Source organism: Manis pentadactyla, chromosome 4 (genome assembly GCF_030020395.1).
Source record: "Manis pentadactyla isolate mManPen7 chromosome 4, mManPen7.hap1, whole genome shotgun sequence".
Taxonomy (NCBI): Eukaryota; Metazoa; Chordata; class Mammalia; order Pholidota; family Manidae; genus Manis; species Manis pentadactyla.
The window spans coordinates 64,432,098-64,446,183 of NC_080022.1; the positions used below are offsets into that span (position 1 = coordinate 64,432,098).

General features: G+C 37.3%; 1 protein-coding gene across 4 annotated transcripts in view; it reads left to right on the top strand.

The window, feature by feature from the left end:
- Positions 1-14,086, top strand: part of ST6GALNAC3 (ST6 N-acetylgalactosaminide alpha-2,6-sialyltransferase 3) — a 647,729-nt gene that overhangs the window by 440,394 nt on the left and 193,249 nt on the right. The window lies entirely within an intron of this gene.

Sequence of the window (14,086 nt, forward strand, 5' to 3'; positions counted from 1 at the left end):
GAGGAAGCACATTAGAAAATAGCCAACCCTTTCCTTAGTGCCCAGTGAGGACAGGATTAGAGGAATAGATCTTTGTTGTGTTATTCAAGTCAGACTCTTTTCGACATTGATGTCAACTCTTCCCATTCAGATAAATACAGAACAAAATAGAAACCATTGTAGCACAGGGAATGCCTAAGACACAGTTGACTAGCCTTTGGTTAAATCCTATCATTGCATTTTACTTTATGTCAAGGGGGCTAGTGAGATGCTAATTTTTTCTCCTCCTCAGCAGTGAAGGAGAGAGTAGAGAAAGCAGTATCTCTGCACTAAAGGCAGACTTGGTGGACTTCTCTTTTAAAAGATCAAATATAACAAAAATCCAAGTAGATAGATTAGGAGTTAATTCTTTGTTTGATAGAAGGGAGTCTCTTAAAACAGGAACTGGGTGCTATTGAGTCCATCTTTTTTTACAGATTATTACCTACACTGGTCTTAACATAGAGCCTGAGACACTCAAGTATTCAGATTCCCAGCCAGTTGCAAAACAGTCACACACCTATTATTAAGGTCCAGCCTCAGTGGGTTCCTTAAGTTCCTTAAACGTGCCAGCCTTCTGGAATGGGCTGGTCTCCTCTCTGCTGGTCTTGGTTACCTGCCCACCTCACTGCCCCATGCCTGCTTTCTGTTCGTTCTTCTCCTTTCAACTTAAATGTTACCTCTTCCAGAGTATCTGTCTAGAATGATTTGCCTGATAATAAAAGGAGATCTTATTAATAGTGGCTCAAGCCAGTAGATATTTAAACTTGTTGAAAAGAAGTAAACAGTCCAGAGCTGGTGCCTTGGCTCAGCCCTGTCATCAAGGACCTAGAAGCCTACCCCTCTGGTCCACCTCCCGCAGTGTATGGCATCCATCTTCATCATCTCAAGGTGCTTGTTTCATACCTACCCCCTCTGGTCCCCCGTCATTGCATCTGTGCTGCAAACACCACAACACAGGAGGAGTAAAAGAAAAGGCTTTCTTCCAGTGAGGCTCTGCCTTTCTATTCAGGAATGGCCACCATCCCCAGAGACTCCTAACTATGCCTAATTGGTTAGACCTTGCCAGCACCTAATTGGTGCTACTTGCAAGGGAGCCTGGAAAATCACTATTAGCTTCCCAACCTCCAGAGTAGAGGAAGGCAAGGGAGAAGGGGGAGGCAAACAACCTTCAGGCAGCCAAACCTCAGTGTCTGCTACGGCATGAGCTCCCCGGGGCCTCTGCCCTGATTATTCTCTGACGTAGCTCCCTACTTCTCTTCATGGTATTTGTCATGGTTTGTAGATACATGCTTGTAATCCCACTGGATGCCTGTATTCCAGGGCTGGCTCTCTCACCACTGTTTCACCAGAATCTAGCTTTGTGCCTGATGAATGGCAGGCACTTAATAAATAATGCTTAATTTGTAGGAAGTTAACTGCTGGAAGAAAAGAGAAGAGAAGCTACCCCTGAAATCATCATAAAATCATAACCTCCTGGGAAAATTGGATTCTCGTTATCAAAATTTGGCTTACATAGAGCTCCTTTTTTATTAAAAAGTACTTCAAATAAAGAGAGGTAAGAAGAGATATATGCCAAATAAAATAATGAACATTCAAATACCCACCCCCAGCTCTATTTCTTTTGCATATTTGTCCAGAGTCCCTTGAGGTCTGTTGATATTCTTGAATTTAGCAACAAAAGATCTCAAATACAGTTGGAGTCCCTGTGTCCCTTCCCTGGTTCCATGCTTCTGCTCCTGCCTTTCTCTCCCTGGAAGCAACCACTGTCCTGAATTAGGGTTTGCCAGCCTAGTATGTGTTTCTTTTTGTTTGTTTGTTTGTTTGTTTGTTTTGTTAAATGTTTTATTGAGTGTGGACATCTGGAGTACTGTAAAACCTGCATTCTCTGTAGATTCAAAACAGAATGAGCCACATAGTCCTCCCTGTCCGTGTCAACCTAGTATGTGTTTTTATACTATGACTATCTGTATACATATCCAGAAGCAATAAACTATAGGGCATTATTTGGCATGTTTTCAAACTGTACATAAGTATTATGTTTTGCATAAACAGTATATATATTATATGAATACTCAAAATATTTTTCTCCAGTCTTTTAAATCCTTCTCATTATTGATTTTTGACCATATTTCTGCATGTAGCTTTGTAATGTTTCATTGTTTGAATATACCACAATTTACCCATTTTTTCTCAAGATAAAATTTTCATTGACTGTTTAATCTTTTTCTATTGTAAATAACATTACCAATAATTAACATTCTTCAGCATATTTCCTTGTCAGGAAGATCGAGGATCTTTCAATCAGATTCCCTTTAATGCAAATTGCCTGTTCCTAGCCATTGCCTTTTTTAAGGGGAATGGGGAGTTGATTTTTTTTCTTATTGATATATTCTGGATGGAAATCCTTTCTTCTTAACACACATTGCAAATGTCTTTTTCCAAACTGTTATGAGACTGCTCATGTTATTCATAATATTGCTTTGTGAATAAGAAACTTGAGTTTTAATATGGTAAAACGTATCAACCTATTAACACATGGTTTGGGCTTTTTATGTCTTATATAAGACATGCCTCTTTACCTCCAAAATCTTAAAGACATCCTCACCTATTTTCTTATAAAAACTTTCAAGTTTTTGCTTTCCACAATTAGTCCAGCTGGAATTATTTTTATATAATATAAAGGGATCTAGTTTTATTTTGCTTTTTCTTTATGTTTAGCTAATAACTCAGAGCATTATTGAATGTTCCATTCCTTGGTCACAGATAGATACCAAGCTTCCATTTAGGCACAGGTCTCTGTCTGTGTTCTGTATGATGTTTCAGTGGTCTGTTTTTCTATCCCTGTGTCAATAGGATACTTTATAACCATAGTTTTAGAGGTATTATTGAGTAGGGTTAGGTGCAGGGACTCAGGAGCCACACTGCTTGTGTTTGAATCCTGAAGCTTGCCTAGCTGTGGTACCTTGAGAAAGATCCTTACTCTTTTTGTGCCTAAGTTTCATTTTTATCTGTAAAATGGTGACAATAATCATATCAAACTCGTAATGTATGAAAAGCTTTTGTCTGACATAAAAATGCTCAGTAAAAGTTAGCTGCTATTATTTTTAGTGGGAATATCAGTATTATTATTATTACTAATTGAGATATCTGTTAGATCAGGCCACCTCTACTTATTTCTTCTTCAAAATGGTCTTAACTGTTGTTGACCTTTTTTTCTTTCAAACAAATTTCAAGAATGTCTCTTGAAAAAGCCTGTTGAAAATGCAAACACCATTGCATTGATATATGGATTAATTTGAATCTTTTACCCATAAACTTGGTATACCTCTTTGTCTATTCAGTTCTTTTATCTCAGTCAGAAAGTAATTTTGTCATTGATTCCAAAAAGATCAAAACATATGTGCTAGATTTATTCTTAGCTATCTTTTAGTTTGCTGTTTTGGGGAATGAGGTACTTTTTATATTATTATTCTCGAATGAGTTATTACTGCTGTGTAGAAATCCTATCATTATTTTTATTTGATCCTGTGCCTAACCACCTTGCTGAACACTTAATATTTCTGCCTGTAGATTCTCATGGATTATTTATGTAAGAAAACTGATCTTGTACACATAAATACAGTTATGTTTCTATCTTTTGTACCTCCTTTTACTTTTCCTGTCTTCTTGTGTTGACTGAGATCTCCTAACAGCCTTAAAGAGGAGTACTGATAGCAGGCATCCTTGTCTTATTCTAAGTCTAATGTTAGGATTGTTTAGTTTCATTTTTAAGTTTGATTCTTGCTATAGATTTTTGATAGATAATAATTATTAAGTCAGGAACCTCCCTTTTATTTGTAATAAGTTTTTCTAATTTTATTAAATACTTTTTTCTAATAAGAGTTTAAACATAAATAAAATTTCATTAAATACATTTTTGGCACCTACTGAGCTTATCATACTGTTTATTTAATTTGTTAATTATTAATATTGTGTAATACAGTAATAGGTTTTCCAATGTTAGAACACTTTCATTCCTAAGATAATGTGTATTGGTTATCAAGAGTTTTTCAAAGAAATATTTAGGTCTTTTCCCAGAGGAAAAGAAACCTTAAGATTTTTGAGCAATTATTATTTCAATTTTATTTCACCTAAGTTTCTTTTTAGAGCTGTATGCCTAATTCACCATTTCTTTATTTCATTTTTCGGTATTTCTATATTTTTTAAATGAAACATATAAAACGTATATTAGCAAAAGATAAGAATGGTGGGAGTTAAGGAGAGAGGAAGGGTTAGCACTGCTTATTTTGGACCATGAAATGAAGGAATAGAACTTCCTACTAGCCAAGGATTTCTGGGGTAACTTGGTCCCGTACCATAATTACATTATTTACATAGTAGGTGAATCATGCTGGCCGTTTGACTAGAAACCTGGTGCCACCTGTATCCAGGCATTTAGAGCAAACCCTTAATTGCTCCAGGAAACTGGGTGCTGCTTGTGAACTGGGAAGGCTTAGCTTCCTTGAAGCTGTCCTGGGTAGCCTTGATGATGGCTGGCAATGGAGAGTGAATGCTCTTACTCTCTCACAAGCACTTTTGATTTTTCTGGTTTTTTTTTTTTTCACCTTTAGAAATTGCATCATTTTTGAGGCTCATATACATATAAAACCTCTTGTGTTCTGAGCTTAGGAAAGAAACTATGTTCTGCTCAATAATTAGAGCTTCCATATTACAAAATTATTTCAGTGTAATTGCTCTTAGTGGTAAAATGCCAGATCAGTGTAGAAATATGGTTTTGCTACTTGTTGGCCAGTCCTGTTTCTGAATATCTGTCCTAATTACATGCACATATTCATACAATTACTGTATTATGAAAAGAATACAAATAGTAACAACAATGTGATGTTCTAGTCTGTTGGATTTAAAAAAAGATTTCAGGAATTGATTTAAACATTCATGTTAGTTTTTAGTTCAAGCCTTTGTGAACCAAATACCTTATTCCAATTGGAAATATGTTCCAAAGAGAATATTCTTTTCTCCTTCCCTCCTCAACATATAGAACATAGGAAGATACCAAACTCCTGGGAGTTATCTTCTTGACTAAATGTGAAGTAATAAACATTGGAAAACAGCAACAATTCATGCAGTTGGGTACTAAATCTCCACCTTTATGGCCTGCATTTGCCAACTGTCTCCATGTTTGACAGATAAAGTACATCTGTGAATTTAAAGCTTCTCAGGTTATAGTTAAGATATGTAATTAGATTTCAAGGTATACATCTTCTCCCAAAACTTCTGCTCTGGGAAAAAGCCAATTAAGCTAGCTTTACTCAGCTTCAAAACAGAACTTCAACTTGAAAACTGATGGAAAAACATAACTAATGAGAACACTCCCTCCGGGGCATGTTATTGCTTGATGGAGACTGTGTGCTCTGGGACACAAGTTCTTCCTTCTCTGAAGGTCAGAGTCACCAGGTTTACTTGGCTAATAAAGCCAGTTCCTTTAGATGTGTGGTTTATGCAGGGGTAGGTAAAACTTAGCATTTTGAACATTTATTAAATATAGTTTTCTTAGCAGTTGTATTTATTAGATGAAAATTAGCTGAGAAACTATTAACTCAAACAGGCCAATGAAGAACAACTTCAATGCTCTGAAGAAAAAATACATTCCAAATGTATAAAAATCTGAGGGCTACTAAGGACTGACTGCAGGCCAAGAACAGTTCCAATAACTATGACTATGATGATAAAAGTAATTAATATTTCCAGGGAAGATACCTCATGCAACCACTCCCTAAACGTAAGCACTAATTTATTTAGTACTCATGAAAAACATACACTAAGGATATTCTGTCATTTTACAGTTAGAAACTGAGGTTCCAAAAAGTTGAGTAATCTGCCCAGAGTTACCTAAATGTCTCCTTTGGCAGGTTAAATTTTTTCTCTTCTGTGAAATGGAAACAGACTAGTTGATTATTGCCTTTTATAAAATAGGACTAATGACCTTTAAAGTAAAAATTTGTTGAAGAATACAAGAAGAGAATTCAGGAAGGCACTAGAAATGTCAGCTCATTAGGGTAAGCATATATTTTATTGTCAACAGGAACAAGAAGTTCACGTGGGATGAAGTTAATATATATCTTTAAGAAGAGTGTAAGATAATTAGGCAGATAAAAAGCACATGAGGAATTACTTGAAATAATTAAAAAACAAAATGTTAACAGATGCAAAGTAGGCAAATACTTGGAATTGAATTCCGGTTCCTCTGGACCTCATTTGTATCAGCTGTAAAATAATGGGGATAGAGTGGGGCAACTACTTCCCTTAAAGATTTCTTCCTGCTCCCAGACATATAAAATTGGGCATTCTAATGAGTGTGTAGGAACAAATTAATGAGGAGAACACAGCAAGTGCTGACTGATCAAAGCCAAGTGGGGCTCATCATTAGTGGTCTCCTAGAAATGAGATTTGAACCAGAAATGTTGTTTAGTGGTGACATTCTGATTTGCAGGTAAGGTAGAGTGAGGATATTAATCAACTGGAGAAAGAATGAGAAAATAGCAGGTATGAAGAAGGGAGCAAGAGTGGCAGATTGAATAAATCCTTCTAAAGTAGATAGCTCAGGAAAACTGAAGGGAGAAATTGATAAAGAGCACTACCAGTGATCTTTTTTTTTAAGGGCCTGAGTACCAGAACAAGTGAATCAGAAACTCTTGGAGTAGGACCTTTAAAAAAAAAAACAACCAGCTTTATTGAGATATATAATTCACATATCACACATTTTACCCACTTAAAGTGTACAGTTCAGTGTTACTTTAGTATATTCAGAATTATGCAACCACCACCACAATTTTAGAACATTTTTGTCTCCCCCCAACAAAACAATTATACCATTAGCAGTTACTCCCCAGTATTCCTAATCCTCTTCTCTAGAATTAATCTATGTTCTGTCTGTATAGATTTTCCTATTCTGAATATTTCATATAAATAGAATCATATACTATGTGACCTTTTGTGACTGGCTTCTTTCACTTAGCATAATGTTTTCAAGGGTCATCCATGCTGTAGTATGTATCACTTCATTATTTTTTATGATGGAAAAATATTCTATTATACATATTTATATCTTTACAATTTATTTATTCATTAATCAGTTAATGGCCATTTGGACTGTTTCCACTTTGGGGCTCTTATAAATAATGCTACTAAGAATATTCATGTACAAGTTTTGTGAACATATTTGCATTTCTCTTGGATATATACCTAAAAGTGGAATTGCTGGGTCACCTACTACTCTAACATTTTGAGGAACTACCAGCAGTTTTTCAAAGCAGCTGCAGTTTTACATCCCTAGCAGCAATGTATGAAAATTCCAGTTTCCCCATCTTTGCTATAGCCATTTTTGCAGAATAGCCAAAACACTCTTAAAAAAGAAGAAAAAGAGTTAGAGGACTCACACTTTTTGATTTCAAAATTTACTCCATGTATCTATGATCAATTGATTTTTGACAAGAGTGCCAAGACAACTCAATGAAGGGAAAAATACTTTTTTCCACAAATAGTAGTGGAACGATTGGATATCTACATAAAAAAGAATGAAGTTGGGCCCTTTCCTCACTCCATACGTGATATTTAACTAAAAATGGATTACAAACTGAAGTATAAGAGGTCCTAAACAAAAATACAGGAGTAAATATTCCTGACCGTTTAGGCAAAGCTTTCTTAGATAAGACACCAAAAGTACAAATGACAAAAGAAATAATGCACATTGGACTTCATCAAAACTAAAAACTTTTATGCTAAAAAGGATACTGTCAAGAAAACAAAAAGACAACCCACAGAAAACAGGAGAAAATATTTGCAAATTATATATATATATGAAAAAAGACGTGTATGTAGAACGTATGCAATTATGACAACTCAATAACAAAAAGACAAATAATTCAGTTTTTAAAATGGGCAGAAGTTTTGAATAGATTCTTCTCCAAAGAAGATATACAAATAGCCAATAAGCACATGAAAAAACGTTCAACATCACTAGGCATCAGAGATGCAAATCAAAACTGAAATGAAATGCCACTTCATAACCACTAGATGATTATTACCAGGAAGAAAAATAACAAGAAGTGTTGGCAAGGATGGGGAAACTGGAACTTTCATACATTACCTCTGGGGAGGTAAATGGTGCAGCTGCTCTGAAAATCAGTTTAGTATTTCCTCAAAATGTTAAAACATACAGCTGCATATGATCCAGTAATTTCATTCTAAGAGAAATGTGGAAATATGTTCACACAAAACTTGTACATGAATGATCATAGCAGCATTATTCATAATAACCAAAAAGTGTAAACAACCCAAATGCTCATCAAGTGCTGAATGTATAAAAGAATGTGTTATATACATACAATGGAGTATTATGCAACAATAAAAAGTACTGATAAGTACTACAAAATGAATGAACCTTGAAAGCATTATGCTAACTGAAAGAAGCCAGTCAGAAAAGGCTACATATTGTGTAATCCCACTTATGTGAAATGTCCAGAATAGGCAAATTTATAGAGACAGAAGGTAGACTGATGCATTGTTCCCTGGAACTGGATCTGGGACTTGGAATGGGAGTGAGGAGTGACTGCTAATGGGAAGACGATTTTGTAGGGAGACCAAGGGGGGCTGATAAAAATGTTTTAAAATTAAGTTGTGGCAACTGATATACAACCCAGTGAATATATGAAAAACCACTGAACTGTATACTCTAAGTGAATGAGTAAAGTGATAATGTGAGCTATATCATAACATAGTTATTAAGAAGAAAAAAAGAAAGATTGTTACGTGTCAGTGTAGAAGACAAGATAGTAGAGGCTGAAACTGTAGGTAAGGAAACAAGTGAAAAAAATATTGATATAAATGATAAGCAGGACCTGAGCTAACAGTGATAATGAGGATAATACAGTGGGAACAAATGTAGGATTTTAAGGAGGTAACTAGGGAAGCTATGTCAACATCATCCCTGATGGGTGATAGCCGTCACTTTTTTTAAAAATACCCATAGCTGAGGCCTCTGCTCATCACCTCCATCTACCCTAGCTGGGGAAAGATTTTAATTATTTGTATTGCTTAGGGGCAAAATTCCCTTGTCTGCAACATTTACCCACTGTCTTGTAATAATAGACATGTTGCTATGATAACTTTGGAAGGCTTTGTTAATGGTCAATTGTGGATTATAGAATGTATAAGTGTTTGTACAACAAAGGTCAGAGAGATTAATTCTCAAAGAGGAATTCTATTTCTGAAAAGCTGCATTGTTAATCAGCTGTGCAGGTTGGAGGGCTCAAACCCCCGTTTGGTCCTGGACCTCCTCTCACACCACAAATGCCTGTGGGCTGTGCATCAAAGTCATAGCAGCCCCAGGGCTGTGTGGGGCTTTCGCTGATGGCAGCTCTCTGAAATACTGAGAGGTTACTAACAATACTCCTGCCATTCAGTTTCATTGAGATGTGACCCTTTCAAGCACCTCACAATATGCTTATGTTACATAGACAGCATTTTTCTCTTTAGATTCCATTAAATATTTAACTAACACCACTAAAGAAAAAACACAATCAGCAACGTAGCTGTATCAAAATGGGAAATCAATTAGTTTTCAATCTTGTTTGGCAACCTTCTCACTAAACCAGGCAGGCAGGAGACCTGTGGGAAAGGAGGAAGGGATGTCAGGCCTTGAGCCAGAGATGAAATTAAATCTTTGCAAGTCTATTTAGAAATCTGCATCACTTTCCTTGTGCTGACAAAGGGACAAACTTGAAGAGGCAGATGCCTGACTCTCTTGTCTGGAGAATCATGAGACACCTCCAAAGTCCTACTGACTGTTTCCAGCACTTTCCTTTTTTAACTCATACAAATTTTCCTGGGATTCTCCAAAGGAAGATAGTACCTAGGATTTCAGAGTCTCAACAATACCCCAATGGCAAAGTTAGGCATATTTAGTAACCAGTTTAACTTTCATACCCCACCACAGTAGAAATAATAACAATAGTAAAAGTATTTTACATTTATGTAGCATGGTACAGTTACAAAGCACTTCACATATACTGTCTTATTTAATTTACCCAGTGGAGAAAACTGCCGTTTAACTGTTCAATATATGTTTTGTTTGATTTTATTATGAAAAAACATGAAGCAAAAAATTTTTCTCCATAGAAAAATAAAGGCCATAGAAGGGTTCTCAACACAGCTTCTATGAGAGTGCTCAGCAATGTCTTCCTCCCTCCATCCCTCCAAAGATACTTTGGCTAACAGTAAGTGTTCTTAATATCTTCAAGAATAGCAGGAGCAGAGAATAGTAACAATTTCTCCCATTTTGTGCAAGGAAGATCCATTAAGCATCCCATCCAAAGAGGAGAAGTAGACAAGAGGTATGGGAGTGACATACGATGAACTTGACCACATTCACTTCTAAAGGACAATCATAGAAAGGAAGTAGGCTATGCGCTTCTGGTTGGCAATTTGCCTCGACTGTAAACTTAATCTTGCAGTGTAAGTTCTTATACAAAACAGGATAACCTATTGGAATAAAGAGAGTACCACAGATTTAATATGAAGGTAATGAAAGCTGGAGGATCAGGGCCCCTCACTTGCATGGGCCCTGTTTGGAGATAAGGAGATCACATTAGAAATGGAATTGAATCTCCAGGTCTCCAGCAATTTGTGGTGATTATCTTTCTCTGTCTAAATATTTACTTTTGGTACCTAATTTGTATTTGTAATTTTATTTTTTCTTAAAAACCTTCATTCCTCCCAAATATATAGGCTTCACGCCTCATGCCACCTGGGTCTACCCTTGCATGAGTTCTTAATTTGAAATAATACCACAGCAGATGACTTCACAGTAAGGACAGATTTGGATTAAGTGCCAAACGAGTGGTGGTCCACTGGTGGCACCAAACTTTGATGTGATCAAAAGGTAACATACCAGATTCAAATATGCAGGGTAGATGTGGCGTCTTTATATTTCTGAAACTGATCTAACCTTCACGAGCTGCTTTCCTCTTCCCCCCGGTAGTGGAGAAATTTCAACTTGATGGCTCCGTTTCTTCCTTTTCTTTCCATTTAAAATATTCCTTTCCAGGAAAATGTCTGGCCTTTTCAGAATTCTTTCCCTTCCCCTTTCTGGTCCTGAAGATGGTGTCTGTGTACATGGGATAAGTTTAAGTCTGGGGGTGGGGGTGTGTGGGGGAAATACCTAGGTCCTGGAATCCAGGGGGAAAGGCCCCTCTGGTCTCATGGATGCCGGTGCTTTTTCTGGGCTCTCACTGGGTCAGCTTTCTGAGGGCCTGCTATGCTGAGAACAAAGGCACTCCAACCAAGGCCATGCCCCCTTTAAAGCTTGCCACATATGCCATCCTTCCTCTGAGCAGTACAGGAAGAAATGTCTGGATACCCTCTACACCACACCTGAGTTGGGGAAGAGCTAAACACAGGCCACTTCACTTTGGTGGGGCCACCACTGCAGTCTCCCCCAGGGCACAGCTGTCCTTGCCCGCGGGGGCACCAGGATCCTGCCTTCCCCTTGGCCTCCCTGCCACTCTCCGCGTTTCTTCCCAAAGAGGAATTCCTCAGAGAAAGGAGGCCCTCCCATTCTCTCTCCTTCTCCTGAGTGGGCTTCCCTTAAGTTTATACTCCTTCCTAACAACAGCCTGGCAGCTCAGCTGCAGCAGCAGAAAGGGTGCCCTCTCTACCTTACAGAGAAAGCACAGAGATGCCTGATGTGTGCTGCAGGCATGGCTCTTGATGTGTTAATTGAAGCCAACAGATTTTGGAAAAGCCTTTTCATTTTCAGCAAAACTGGTTGTCAAGAACTATTGAGTTACCACCCGTACCAAAGACGTGAATATCCAAAGTTGTGTATGTACTTGCCCTTTAACTTCACCATCCTGCCCAGGAGTAAATGGGGGCCTCTGGAGCAATATGGGGGGAGCACAAAGGAAGGCAGAATAAAACAGCAGCACTAACACAACTCAAAATTATGACGCTACCTTCATATTTTTAAGAGGCCTTCTCTTCAGATTTTCTTTTCAAAGTGTTTCTATCATGAGCAGCATTGTATTTTTATTTTATTTGTTATTGTTCTAAGTGACAGTTTGGTATTCTAACATACTTAGAAACTAGTTAGGTAAGTACACATTTATTATTTGGTTAACAAAGATTCTGTTTTCAAAAAAAAAAGGTGACTTCCTTGGATAGCAGATATTAGGTAATAGTGGAGGCCAAATTCCAACCAGCAGGTATATCCCAGATTATTCTGTTCCAAAATAGTGACATGCCATATATTATATACATAAGTATATTATATTACATATATATTATATTATGTGTATGTGTTTATATATGTGTGTGTGTGTATCAGACATGGCTTGATATATACAGTAGCTTTCGAAGGTGCTTGGCTTAACAATTAGAAGATAACAAAGCAGTTCATGAGCTTCAGAGTAAAGCTCAAATCCTTTGCAGTGTCGCAGAAGGTCCCTCATCTTCTCACTCCACTCCAGCCACACTGTCCTCCTCACTGTTCCTCCAGCCCTTCTGCACCCTCATGCCTCAGGGCCTTTCCAGTTGCAGTCCTCCTCCTTCAGGCCCGGAGTCATCTTCCCTGAGATAGGTTGTGTCTCATTCCCTTGTTTTTTCATACCCTGCTGAAGTGTCCCTTAACCAGAATGGTTTTGTTGGAATACCCGTGAATAAAATGAGTCCTCTCCTTCCTTACCCATCCCTCATTTACTAGACCCATTTTATTCTTCTTCCTAGCATTTAGTCACATTGTCAGAATTCATTTTCTGGCTCTCTTCATTGGAAAGTGCACTGCATGAGAGGAAGTCTGCTTTATTTGTCACCAAATGCCCAGCCCTAAAGTACCTGGCAAAAGACTGTTAACTACAGTGACCAACTCATCCCAGTTTGCCTGGAAATTTCTCAGTTTTAGGAGAAAAATTCACGTTCTGGAATACACTCTGTCCCAGGAAATACCAGACTGTTGGTCAACCTACTCTCAATAAATAGTTGCTGAGTGAAAGACAGGAAAAAAGAAAAGAATAACAACAGGAAAGTAGAGAGGAGAGAGAGAAAGGATATTAATATTTCCCTATTATTTATGTGAAAAGCAAAAGAGATATTTTAGGGCTGTTTTCAGGGGATGCCTGGATCAAACTGAATATGCATTTTAAAGCTATGAGGCCCTCTTGGTTTCGATGTTTCACAGCACCATAACATGTCTGATTGGAATTTCAACTCCAGGTTTAATATACTTTGCAAGCTGGTGTAGGCTCAATAATTATGCATATTCATGGGAGAAATCATGCCCTTAGTTTTGATATGACTGGCAAAGTAAGGTACTAACAAGAGAACAATAATCAAATGAGCAGGAGTTCCACATTGTTATTTACTTATGACATTTTACTAGAAAAATTCAAGCAAAATGAAAGGCTGTTTCCAATGATGTACTAAAACTAACAAAAGAATGTTATAAAATGCCATTTTTGCTTTGCTTTTACACAATAAAACATTCTAAAGCTGGGCTACTAGGCAGCCACTCTACCAGATGCAGTAATATCCAAATGTGAAAGGTACTTAATAATATTGCAGTTTTAATTCCTTTGATATTTCAAAGATGTCCTGTGAATAGCCCAGATCAAATCAAACTGGTACTTATAGAAAATTGGTATCTCTCATGGATACTTATATTGTGGCCCCAAAAAGCTACTGTGTCTCTTTGGGTGCATTTCACATACTTGCCTTGACAATTCTTAAATCAGTTTATGGACTGTGATAAGGGAGGACATGCCTTCCTACGACTGGAACTGTCAATTAGGTATCAGGACCACGGGTTCTCTATTGAGTATCTGTTTTATTGGACTTAAGAAAATAAGTATCTTTGTGCCTCAGCAGTTGCATCTGTATTGTAAAAATAAGATTATTGCTGCCTTGAGTTCTGATTATAATGGGAGAGGAGATGTTAGAAATTAAAGAAAGGAAGAAAACATTTTAAACTCAAGACAGAAGTCGTATCATTATTTTGCATCCTCTGTGCCTGGCA